The sequence below is a fragment of the Vulpes lagopus genome, chromosome 18 (genome assembly GCF_018345385.1).
Source record: "Vulpes lagopus strain Blue_001 chromosome 18, ASM1834538v1, whole genome shotgun sequence".
Lineage (NCBI taxonomy): Eukaryota > Metazoa > Chordata > Mammalia > Carnivora > Canidae > Vulpes > Vulpes lagopus.
The window spans coordinates 10,930,763-10,939,528 of record NC_054841.1 but is presented as its reverse complement, the minus strand read 5'-3'; the positions used below and the strand labels follow the sequence as shown (position 1 = coordinate 10,939,528).

At 50.5% G+C, this 8,766-nt stretch overlaps 1 long non-coding RNA gene across 1 annotated transcript; it reads right to left on the bottom strand.

The window, feature by feature from the left end:
- Positions 1-4,746: 4,746 nt before the first annotated feature.
- LOC121477711 lies at positions 4,747-8,397 on the bottom strand. The gene is made up of 2 exons (XR_005984339.1): positions 8,303-8,397; positions 4,747-5,158 (listed from the first exon to the last, which is right to left on the bottom strand). It is a non-coding gene; the product is annotated as an uncharacterized LOC121477711 (long non-coding RNA).
- Between the last annotated feature and the right edge of the window lie 369 nt (positions 8,398-8,766).

Below are 8,766 nucleotides of genomic sequence, written 5' to 3'. Positions count from 1 at the left end.
ACGTTGTTTGCCTCTTTTCAGCTCCATTGGGGCAGGGATTTTTGTCTGCTTCATTCACCGTGTATTTATTCCCAGGGCTCAGCTCACTGTCAGGCATGCAGTAGATGCTTAAGAAACGAATGTTTTCTCCACTTCTCTCCTTGCTAACTCCAAGGTCAGCTACTAACTGTCTTGTGACCCTATGAGTTTGGTTCCCCTGTTCCCCCTCATTTTTTTTTAGTTTTTTTTTTTTAATTTTTAAAAAGATTTTAGGGTATCCCTGGGTGGCTCAGCAGTATAGTGTCTACCTTCAGCCCAGGGCCTGATCCTGGAGTCCCGGGATTGAGTCTCACATCAGGCTCCCTGCATGGAGCCTGCTTCTCCCTCTGCCTGTGTCTCTGCCTCTCTCTCTCTCTCTCTCTCTTTGTGTCTCTCATGAATAAATAAATAAAATCTTTTAAAAAAATTTTAAAAAAATAAAAAGATTTTATTTTATTATTATTATTTAAAGATTTTATTTATTTGAGAGAGAGAGAGAGAGAGAGAGAGAACACAAAGCAGGAGAAGCACCAGAGGGAAAGGGAGCCTGATGTGGGGCTTGATCCCAGGACCCTGGGATCATGATCTGAGCTGAAGGCAGATACTTAGCCGACTGAGCCATCCAGGTGTCCCCTCCCCATGACCCCCTGTTACCTAAGGATGGACTGGGCATCATTCTCTAGAAGGACTCAGGTGGCTTTGACATTCCCAGGACCTCAGCTTCATATGTGCCCAGGTCTCGGGGCTTGAGAGCAGGCCCTCTATGCTGCTGCTCTGCCCCCACCCCTGTTGCCTCGGGTTGCTAGGCTCTCTCTAGGCAGATCCCCACGGCCAGCCACCTCCTCCCTTGGCACGTCTGTCAGCACCCTTGGGGGAAAGAATTTGGTAAGGGGAGGAAGAGAGAGGAAAGAAACTAGGGTGCAGGGGATGGCTCCCACACCTGTGTAAATAATTTGTCATCTTAAAACTCATCAAATATGCTCACCTTTAATGACTGGTTCTTGGGCTTGTTTTCCTTGGCAAGGCCACCACAGCAGTGGAATTTCGGCCGAAGGGAGCCCAATTGTCATATTCTAAGCATGTTCCCAGGCCAGGGGGCCGGGGATGGCTCAGGCTGACACTCCACTTCCGTCCCCAGAAGTACCGGAAGGTTCCTGGGATTTAGAGAGCAGCCGCCAGTTCTGGAAACAATCCCGGAATTCTGGAATGTTGGAATTCGTACGGCCTCCTGCCCATTTTTCCGGAGGAGGAACATGAGGCCCAGAGAGGGGAAGGGGGTGTCCTGAGGTCACACAGCATGCTGAGATGAGCTAGGGTTTGCCAGAAGGTGGGAAGTTTATGAACCGGTCATTCGCAGGTAATAGCATCCCAGTTTCTGGCTGGAGGACTTCCTTCTCCCCCATCTCAGTCCTGGAGGTTTGGGTGGGGTACCCCTGGACCCTATTTCCAGGAGTGGGCACGTGACCACTCTGGCTGCAGAGATTAGCCTAGAGGTGGAGTTGTACCTGAGGTTGCCCTGTGAGACTCGATCCTGGGACTCGGGTTGCTAGAACTATTTGTGAAGGAGATGCGATTTTCCCATTGGATGGGGAGTGAGGGGGTGAAAGCCTGGGGCATCGGAGGACTTACAGGGAGGGGGCTGCCGGAGAGAGATCAACACAGAGCTGGATAGGGTTTGGACCCTGGAGCCAGCCATACCTGAAATTAGACATCCTTGGACTTTCTAGTTTTATGAGCCACTACATTTCCCATTTTTGGCTGAAGACTGTCGGGCTGGTTTTCTGTCAATGGCACACAAAAGTTCTGACTGACCCAGAGGATGGAGGCAGGGGGAGGGGGAAGAGATTCCAGGCAGAGAAAATATAGCATGCACGGTGACCGCAGAGCAGGGGTCACTCAAGAGACAGGGAGGAGAGGGGGAGGCAGCCCTGAGGTGAGTTAAGGAGGTAGCTGGTGGTCAAGGTGGGAGAGGGGGGTCTCTCAGCAGAGGGATCAACCAAGAGCCCGCAGGGGTGACTAGCTCGTGAGGGCTAACCGTGTGCCACATTGTGTTGCGTGCCAGGGGACACAGAGACAAAAAAGGGCAAAATTGAATCCAGCTGCTCCCTAACTGCCCCAGCTGAATGTGGGCTCCCGTGCTTTTGGAGCTGAGCCTTCCTGCTTCCTGCTGGCATGCTGTCTCCAGCTCTCGAGTGTTGTCCTAACTGGCACCGGCGGTTCCCACGTCATTGCTGTATGGGGTGCCTTGGCAGAGCGACCCATCACATTCCCACCAGCGATGCGCGAAAGGTCCAGTTGCTTCCCATCTCCGTCAGCACTTGGGATTGTCAGGTTTTCGGTTTTGTTCTTGTTTTTTTTTAAATGTAAGCCATTCTAGGGGGTGTATACTGGTATGTTGTTGTAGTATTGACTTGAATTTCCCTAATCATGAGTGATGTTGAGCATCCTTGATGTGCTTATTTGTCGTCTGTTTATTTTCTTTGGTGTCCTGTCTGTTCAAACTTTTTGTTCATTTAAAAAAATCGGGCGGTTTTCTTATTAATGGATTTGGAGAGTTCTTCATACGTTCTGGATGCAAGTCAGTCCGTCAGGTGATTGGCAAATACTTCCTCTCAGTCTGTGGGCTTGTCTTTTTGTTCTCTTAACAGATATGGGAATAACATTGTCTTGTTTTCATTGCGATGATTTTTCTGGTTATCTTTGATTTGCGGCAAGTGTTCTTTGTTTTTTGTTTTTTTTTGAAATCTAGGGATAATAGAAAGTGTTTCCTTTTAAAATAAATGTATTTAAATTACAAAGTAAATCAATGTGAAGAAAAATATTAACTAATGGTAGGATTGGAAAGCGGATTGCTCAAAAATCATGAAGGCAGGGCGCCTGGGTGGCTCACTTGGTTAAGCAGCCACCTCTTGGTTTTGGCTCAGGTGGTGATTTCAAGGTCATGGAATCGAGCCCTGTGTCGGGCTCTGTGCTCAGTGTGGAGTCTGAGATTCTCTGCCTCTGCCTCTGCCTCTGCTTCTTCCACTTGTGCATTCTCTTTCTCTTTCTTTCTCTCTCTCCCTAAAATAAATAATTAAATCTTTTAAAAAAATCATAAAGGCAGTTACTTGAATAACTGAAGTGTGGGCAGCTCCAATTCATTTCACCAGCAAATATCAAGTGAGCACCCACCAGGCTTTGTCTTAGGTGCTGGGATACAGGGAAGAGCAAGAGGAATATCTGCTGCCCTTTGGTGACAATTTCTGCCCACCGAGTTCTTCTTTATCCTTCAAACGTCAACTCAAATAACCCTCCCTCTGTCTGGCACTTGCTTTACCATGGTGCTTTAAAATTTTCTATTTTTTGTGAGTGTCTTCCCGGGAAGGAGTATATCTGGTCGCTACTGATTGGATTGCACAGAGCCCGGTGCATAGATTCCCAACAGCTAGTGCCTCATAAAGTAGACACAATTATGAGATGTCGAAAATGAGTTGGCTGATTTGATTGGTTGAAATCAGCCAGGTCTGCCCTGTGATGACATAGCCTGAAGCCACCTCCCTGCTGTATTCTGGGCTGGCCCCTTGCAGATCAAGGTCATCCCCCTTGGCCTGCTCTCCCACCGACAAAAACACCAAGAGAAATGGTGTTTCTCACAAACCCAACACCCTCATCGCCCATCTTTGCTCTCCATCCAGTGCCCATGGATGCCATCTCGGAGTGACTCATTGATCCTACAGATACTTGCCAGACAACTCTTTGCTCTGACCTGGCCCCAGTGACCACTTCACTCAGCCTCCCACTTACTCTTCCTCCTTTTCCTCATCTTCATTAGCCTGCTTCTTCTGTTCCTCCAATACACTAAGCTCCCACCCCCGGGCCTTTGTACTTGCTCTTCCCTCTCTTGAACCTTCTCTATCACTTTGCATGATTGCATCTCCACATTCAGTTCTGAGCTTAAATGACCCCTCCTCAGAGACCCTTCTCCCCATCTACTTTTTATTGTATTGTTTTGTTTTTTTCTTTTCTTTGTAGCACCAAAGATTCTCATTTCAGAGTTTATTTCTGTGTTCACTTGGGGTTTTTTTTTGTCAGCATCATCAATGGTTTGGTCTGGCCATCTGTCTCTGCCTGGCACAGTGCCCACACATAGTAGGTACTCAATAAACATTTGGTGAATGAATGAGTGCATGAGCTTTCCCTTCTCGAGATGCCTTCCAGGCAGAGTTGAGCCCATCAGCCCATGTGTCAGGCTCATAGCCCTTTGGGCTCTTTCAGAGTGGGACCACAGGTCCTTTTCCTGGTCTCCATCTGGCCTCTGTGCCCAGCCCAGTGCTGGGTGCTGCCCATGGGTCCACTGGGCTTGTGTTCTGCAAACTGCCCAGCCTAGGGGGTGTCTCCCCATCCTCGGAGCTGGCCTGCTGTTCCCAGGACCTCACAAGCCATGGAAGAGCCTGGAGATAATGATGTGGGGTGCAGGGACCCTGTGTGGAAGCCCATCACCTCACCAGAAGAGTCATTGCAGTTCCTTTTCTGTCCTCCTGGTTCTGCCTTGGGGAGGAAATCCTCCACTTTCGGCCATTACCACTTTTTTGCCACCTGTTCTTTTTAAGAAGCAGCAGAGGCAGCACCAAGCCATGCGCAGCAGTGCCGTCCGGCTGTGTTTCACTTCTTTGTTTAATTTGCTAAATATCTTTGATTTCCAGCAAGTGCCTTAGGTTGGGTTCCCCTAGAAGCAGAGCCCAAAGAGAATGCTTTGAAGACCAGTAGTTTATTTGGGAGGTGACCCCCCACCCCCAGAAACTATGGTAGGGAAGTAGTAGAGCTGACAGAGGAGGGCAGTCAATGCAGAGGGTCACGGAGACATCAAGGGCTGTGGCATCTGGGGCTCACCGCTGTGGAACTCTGGTGGAGACCGCGCACCTCCGAGTTATCCCACCTGGGGGTGAGGGCAAGGGTGGAGACGGAGCTGAGGAATGTAGACGTCCTCTCCTGCCAGTCCTGGTTGAGGGCGCCTCCCTGGAGTGTTCATTCCCAGCACTTCCAGCCTGCCACAGGTGGGCAGAGCCTGCAGGTAAAGGGCAGGTGCCTGCTGGAATTTGGTCCGTGGGAGGGGAGATGGGAGGAGCTCCGGCGGCAAATACCTCACCCTTAAGACCGGTTGCTTATTTAAAGAAGAGATAAAATGTTTGCTTTAAAACTGGGTTTAAATACACCTTTTTTTTTAAAAAAAAATTTATTTATTTATTCATGAGAAACACAGGGAGAGACAGAGTCAGAGAAGCAGGCTCCATGCAGGGAGCCTGATGCGGGACTCGATCCCAGGACTCTAGGATCATGCCCTGGGCCTAAGGCAGGCGCTAAACCGCTGAGCCACCCAGGGATCCCCCTAAATATACCTTTTAAAAGCAAATTGACTCAAAGAAAAAGAGTCTGTAAGTGGTGCACAGGGGAAATGCAGCATTTGGCAAAGGCTGTTTTTTTTTTCTTTTAGAGCATCTGAAAAGCAGATGTGTCTCTTCTCCTTCGTGACCCACCGACATGGGTGTGTTCCGGGGTGGTGAAGAGACCCCGAAACGCCTCCCAGCCTGCCTGCCTCACGCCCACCCCGACATTGCCCTGCGCCTCTGGGAGTCTTGGAAGTGGGCCAGGAAGGGTGAAGCCCTTTTGTGACTCAGGTCTGTCATCTCCAGGCCTGTCTGTTCAAAGGGTATGTTCTAAAGTCCCAGGAGGGAGTCGATTGGCAAAACTGGGCAAGACAATTCTGAAAAAGAAAACCCAAGAGGAGGACTTGTTCGTGCAGATGTTAGAATACACGACAAGGGCTTAGTCTGGCATTGGCACAGCTGTGAGTAAATAGATCAAGAGTCCGAAAATGACCCAAGTGTCACCTGTGCCGCCTAATGGATGCGAAAGGCTTTGGCAAGATGAAGACATTCATTAGCACGGCTCTTCGGATTCAGTCTGGGCTGGGGCAGGGGCTTCCCAGCAGGGTCCCCATCATTGGCCCCTCTGATCCGCTCACCCTCAAGGACCCCACACACCCCATGTCTACCCTGGAAATGTCAGAAGCCCCAATTCAAGATGAGCTAGGTGACAGGTGGCCCCAAGTGTTCTTCCCTTGGCTTTTCTCTTTGATTCTTCTGATGAACCCACGGAGAGAGCCTTGTGTGGGTGCTGGCAGCCCTTAACGCCTCAGCAGAGCTCACTCACCTCCCTTTACAAGGCTGAGCAGACCTTGACCCAGAGCCCTCGGCAGGCCCCAGGGTCCAGCTAGAACTTAATCATGCTGTTTTGTGGCCATTGTTTCTAAGGTCACTTTCCATCTGTAGAAATGAACTTGTTTTCCCTTTCTGGTTGTAATACAAATTTCCCTTTAAAATTCATTTTATTAAAAAAAAATAATTTTACTGGAGCACCTGTGTGGCTCAATGGCTGGGCATCTGCCTTTGGCTCAGGTCATGATCCCGGGGTCCTGGGATCGAGTCCCACATTGGGTCCCCGCAGCGAGCCTGCTTCTCCCTCTGCCTGTGTCTCTGCCTCTCTCTGTTTCTCATGAATAAATAAATAAAACCTTTAAAAAGAAATCTTGTACCTGACACGTGGTACAAGAAGAATGAGCCTCCAAAACATGCTGCGAAGTGAAAGAATTCAGACATAGAAGGTCTCCTATTGTATGATTCCATTTCTATGAAATATCCAGAGTATATAAGTCCACAGAGGCAGAGAGCAGATTGGGGTCGGGGCAGGGGGTCGGAGAACTGGGAACAGCTGCATGACGGGTGCAGGGTCTCCTTTTGGGGTGACGAAAATGTTTTGCAACTAGTTAGAGGTGGTGGTTGCACAACGTTGCGAACGTACCAAATGCCTCTGAATTGTTCACTTTGAAATGGTTGATTTGATGTTACGTGAATTTTACCTCAGTAAATTGTTTTTAAAAAACCAACCGAGGCAAAAAAAAAAAAATCAAGTTTACTTCATAAAAAGTACTAATGTCTTTAAAGATACCTTTCAAGTGAGGTGTGGGAGTCACTGGCTAAGAAGATCGATCTCACCTCCTGGCCTGGGCACGGCACGAGCGAAGGCCTGAAACGCCTTCTCTGCTCACGGAAAGAATCCTGCCTGTCCTCGGGACCGCAGGCCAAGGCTCACCTGGGCAGGAAGCCCTCCTGATTTCATGGGCCCAGCAGGTGACCAAGCAGTCAGGTGGGCCCAGCCCTGCAGCCCTCGGACCCAGGTGCGGAACCCAAACCAGCTGCTTCCTAGCAGGGAGGAGTCTCCTGACTTTGGGCACGTTGCATAACCTCTCCAAGAGGGTCTCAGCTTCCTCATCTTTAAAATGAGTGTTCATGATTGTTCTTATTTCATGAGATTGAGTAGCTACATAGAAAGTCTGTGGACAGGGCCTGGGGCTGAGCTGGCCACGCACTGATCACACCAGAATTGCATTTATTTGTCTCCTGTTTCCTGAACCGTAAGGAAGGGCTCAGGCTTCAGGATCTCTGCATCCATAGTTCACACATGGGGCTTACACGCAGTAGGTTCCCCAGAAAGGCATGTTGACTGATGCCCAAAGGAATTCCTAAAATCCTGCCTGTTCTTTCTACCTCCACTGCCCTTGCCCTGGTCCAGCCCCCTTCATCGCTGGACAGTCACAGTCCCCTCCTCCCTGGTCTCCTGACTTCTGTCCTATAACCCCTACTCCAGTCCATTCTCCATACACAGCCAGAGGGGTCGCATTAGAACCTAAGTCAGTTCTGTCCTTCCCTGCTCAGAACATTGCCAGGGTCCCCACCCCATCCCAAGTGAAAACCAGAGTTCTCCCCCGTGGCCCAGAAGGCCCTGCTTGTCTGCCCTCCCCCTGGAATGCCCCAACCCCTCAAGTCCCCTAGTCTCCCTCGTCCCAGCTCCAGCCACGATGTTGCTCTAAAACTCCAGGCCTCCCCCTTCCAGGCCTTTGTACCTGTTGTTCCCTATGCTGAGGACACTCTTCCTCAGATGTCACCCACTGCTCACTTCCTCCCCAACCTTCGGGCCTTTGTTCAAATGCCCCCTGGCCAGGGAGGCCTTCCCTGGCTGTCCAGATCTCTCTGTTGGACTCAGAGCTCTCTTCCTCCCTTAGCAAAGCCCCATGCCTGGGTTTCTGGGCCCAGAACAGGCTCCCAGGCCTCTGCCTGGACTCGGGGCTTGGGTTCAGGCTCTGTCTCCCACAGAGGCCTCTGCTTACTTGCCACGGGAGGTGGCTCTGAGCTGCTCCCACGGGCTTCCAGGGTACAGATGGGAAAGCCCCACGTCCTCCTCCACTTACCTGACTTGGGCTGACTCAGACCCTCACCCCTGGCCAGAGGGAGCCGCAGCCGCCCCACCCGGCCCCTTGATGGGAAACAGTGCTGCTAGGGCCTGGCTGGGCCAAACATTGACTCACCTCACCCCGCCCAGCCTCTGCCATTGGAAGTCACACCTTCCTCTGGCCAGAGACGCTCCGGCCCTTTGCTCCCAGGGAACCTTTCCCACTCTGTACCTTTGCCCAAACTGTGCTCTTTGGCCAGCAGTGTCCTTCTGCCTGGAGCCCTTCTGTGCCTCTCCAGCCCAACCAGAGGGCTGATTCCTGTTGGAAACATTAGAGATTCCTCTAGCCAGAAGGGTAAAGGGGGTTGTGGGAGAGCTAATACTAATACACTAATAATACGATTACCCTACTACTGATAGCTATTACGCACCAGTAATAGTAGAGTAGCCACGTTACATGGGTCAGGCTCTGTACTATACACT